The 3,689-nt window shown below is 39.6% G+C and overlaps 1 pseudogene; it reads right to left on the minus strand.

The window, feature by feature from the left end:
* Positions 1-819: 819 nt before the first annotated feature.
* On the minus strand, positions 820-1,344 carry LOC131839307 (small ribosomal subunit protein uS11-like; annotated as a pseudogene).
* Between the last annotated feature and the right edge of the window lie 2,345 nt (positions 1,345-3,689).

Raw genomic sequence — 3,689 nt, forward strand, 5'->3', positions numbered from 1 at the left:
TAGCAGTGGAATGATCCATTTTAAACTGACATCCAAGCAGATTGTTTCTCTGCTCAGAATCCTGCAATGGCTCTTCACTATACTCAATAAAAGCTAAAGCTCATGCAAGCACCCCTCAAGCTCTATATGATTTAGCCTGCTCCCTCATTACCTTTCCAACCAGAATTTCTACACCTCTTTCCTGTTGCCACTACCTCACAGAGTCACACTTATCTGCTTGCTTTTTCCTAAACACAGGTGGTAATGCTCTCACCTTGGAAACTTTGCTCTGGATGTTGCCTTGTTGCCTCTGCCTGGAATACTCTTCCCTTAGCCACCTGCTTTGGCCAACTTTTTTAACCCCTCAAATCTTTGCTCAAATTTCACCTTGATGAGGCTAACCTTGACCACTCCTTTTATATTTCTTAATTTTTTAAAAAAGATTTTATTTATTTATTTGACAGACAGAGATCACAAGTAGGCAGAGAGGCAGGCAGAGAGAGAGGAAGGGAAGCAGGCTCCTCACTGAGCAGAGAGCCCGATGTGGGGCTCGATCCCAGGATGCTGGGATCATGACCTGAGCTGAAGGCAGAGGCTTTAACCCACTGAGCCACCCAGGTGCCTCTTGACCACTCCTTTTAATATTGCAACTTAACAACAGCCCATACCCTTGCCATTCAAGATTTCAAATCACCTTACGTTTTTTGCTTTTTATTTTGTTCCTTAGCATTTATAGCTTTCTAACATGATACACATTTATTATATCTGTTATTTATTGGTTGTACCCTTCTGCTGAGATTTAAGAGAGTAAAGTTTTTTTTTTTTTAAGCCTACATGAAGTCAATTTATTAATAGAAAACATATATTTGAGGAATCCTGTTCATAGAAGGTGACCACAGTGCAGGTGCTATTGGAGGGCATGAAGATGACATCCTCAATTCTCCTTGATCTTCATACTTGAGCAAGCAAGGGCTCTGAGAGCTGACTGGCACCCAGGCTCAGAGGGTCTTGGTTCTCTTTCTTCCTGTGGACTGGAGTTTGATGTGGAGGGCAGTGATGCCTGGCTCCTTGAATCTCTGGTCCATATTCTGGGTGGCCAGCATGGCAGCATACGGAGAAGATTCACCTTGAGCAGCCTTCACCTTCATCCTACCAGTTACATGGGCAGATGATTTCCTTGCTAGAAAGATCTGTGCCAGAGACAAAAGCGTCATTGAAAGATACAAAGGTGTGGCAGACACAAAATACTTTTTCTCCTATAACCACCTGAGGTCCAAGGCTGATGATCAGTTCTTTCTCTTTTCTCTTTTCTTTCCCTTTGCACAGTGCTATTTCTGTATTCTGTACATCTTCTCTAGACTCCATCACCAGAAAAAGAGAGAGTAGAGGGTTTTGACAGTTTTGTTCCCTAACATACCAAAGCACAATGGATTGAATTACTCGCTGAACCAAATGAATTTATCTCATATAATGAACTTTCAGGATTATAATCTAGGCACATATATTTTTAATACCATTGGAGATGCCTCAAAACATCCTTCAAATAACATGCATATTCAATATGGGTTAAAGACTCATCACTGTAAAAATAAAATAAAATAAACTTCTATATGCCATTACATTTACAAGAATATATCAAATATTTAGTAGATTCAAAACTCTGCTGTGAAAAATACAATAATATAAAAACATGGTCTCTAGAGATTTACTATTCAGGAGGGGAAAAAAACCCATAATTTTCATATTTACCTGACTGCTGAATTTCTTCCCAGCTATACTCCTCCTTTGTAAAACCAAATAAAATAGTATCTTTTCAGGAGTTCAGACAAAAAAAATTTATTCTCCCTATCTTTTCTAAGGCTCTTGAGAATTGTTGTAAATGAAATGTCTGGTTACTTAGTTAACTCTTCCCTGGATGGTAATGGGATTACAAACTCATTTAAATTTGGCTTTTTAAGGAATTCCCTGGAGGCCAGGCTAGCATGCTGAGCTCAAGTATAGACTTTCAGCATCACAATCTAGGTATATACTTTTTTCTTAATGCCACAGGGACCTTAAAATGGCTTAAAGGAGATGAAATATTGTCATTATGTTCTTATGTGATGTTCTGTAGTGCTGGGATATTTTTAAAATGTTTGAATGATATTTTAAACAAAATAATAAAATACACAATCTGTCCCTAGTTGGTACAACTGAAACTATATCTATGGAAACGGAACTCAGTGACCAAGAATGTTAATCCATCTGCAATTTGACAAAGAAGTACAAAATGAAAATCTCAATTCAAACTACATGTTTTTTTTTTTTTTTTTTTTTTGCAAATGCAATCTCCTTTTTAAGCTAGTGGGTAACTTCATATATTTGATATACAAGAATAATGTTTTCTCCCTAAGGTGTGGATATTCATGTCCTATCCTTTTCAATCTTTTAAAAAGCTAGGAGGTTAGCTTTACTCTTAATCAGTAGACAGCTAAGAATGATATAATTCTGGGGTGCCTGGGTAGCTCAGTGTGTTAAGCCTCTGCCTTCGGCTCAGGTCATGATCTCAGGGTCCTGGTATCGAGCCCTGCATCGGGCTCTCTGCTCAGTGGGGAGCCTGCTTCCCCCTCTCTCTCTGCCTGCCTCTCTGCCTACTTGTGACCTCTCTCTGTCAAATAAATAAATAAAATCTTAAAAAAAAAAAGAATGATATAATCCTGGCCCTTGGTTGAGGACTTATGTAATATCCCAATACTCACACTTACATTGTGAAGTTTGATTTGAACAGCAGGATACTGTCCCCATTATCCAAATACCTGCTCATTACTACCTATCAATCTAAGTGACTAACTTTATTTTGTCATGCTATTTCAAATTCCTTTGATTAAAATATCCATTTCTTGCGAAAACTGCTTTTAGAATGAACTTCTCTGGCAGTAATTTCTAGTATTACTGGCTGATAGCTAGGAAAAGAAGAGGGCAGATACCTGGGAAAAGGGGAGCTTTAACTGAGGAGAGAATAGAGAGAAGACTAGTCCTTATATAAAATGGTGTAAGGTACTAGTGACTATGCTTAAGTGCATGCTTGTGCCTATGCCCATGTTTTTGCATATGTATGTTACTATGGCTGTGCTCATGCCTATAGCCATGCCTACACACATGCCAATGTCTATGTCTGTGCCTATAAACATGCCCATGTCCATGTGTATACCTGTGTCTATGCCCATTCCTATGCCTATAACATGCCTGTGTCTATATCCATACCTATACCCATGCCTGTACCTAAGTCCATGCCCGTACCTATGCCTATACTCATGCCTATGCTATGCCTATACCTATACCCATACCTATGCCCTTGTCTGTGCCCATACTCATGCCTATACCCAAGTCCATGCCCATGCCTATGCCCCATTCCCATGTCTATGGTTATGCCTATATCCGTGCCTATGACTATGTCTATGCCTATGTCCATGCCTATACCTATGCCTGTGTCTATGCTTATACTCATGCCTATACCCAAGTCCATGCCCATGCCTATGCCTATACTCATGCCTTTGTCCTTGCTGTGCCTATGCTCATACTTATACCCATGTCTATGCCTATGCCTATACTCATGCCATGCTTATGCTTAGACCTATATGCATACTTATGTCTATGCCTACAGCCTGTATCTATTCCTGTACCTATCTCCTTGCCCATACTTATACCCAGGCCTATGCCCACATTTATAC

This window comes from Mustela lutreola, chromosome 1 (assembly GCF_030435805.1).
Source record: "Mustela lutreola isolate mMusLut2 chromosome 1, mMusLut2.pri, whole genome shotgun sequence".
NCBI lineage: Eukaryota > Metazoa > Chordata > Mammalia > Carnivora > Mustelidae > Mustela > Mustela lutreola.